Source organism: Sinocyclocheilus grahami, unplaced genomic scaffold (genome assembly GCF_001515645.1).
Source record: "Sinocyclocheilus grahami isolate Dianchi unplaced genomic scaffold, SAMN03320097.WGS_v1.1 scaffold1131.1, whole genome shotgun sequence".
NCBI lineage: Eukaryota > Metazoa > Chordata > Actinopteri > Cypriniformes > Cyprinidae > Sinocyclocheilus > Sinocyclocheilus grahami.
In genome coordinates this window covers 342743-342985 of record NW_015506310.1, presented here as the reverse complement: position 1 = coordinate 342985, position 243 = coordinate 342743, and positions in this window count along the sequence as shown.

Here is a 243-nt window from a genome sequence, read left to right as displayed (position 1 = left end):
TGGCCAGACAGTAAGAGATTATTGTGGAGCAGCCAAAAGTCTTTGGAGGCTGAATGGCCACAAAGTCCTTAAACACAGACTAACTTTATTAGAATGGAGTATTCATTTTATAAAAATGGTCTTATCCAAAGATACACCCTCAAGTTCCTTCTCCAGGTCAGGTGGATCCTTCACAAGAAACATCAAGAATCAGAACATTTCTAATGATTTCATAAATCACAAACAACAAGTCACACAGGGTCC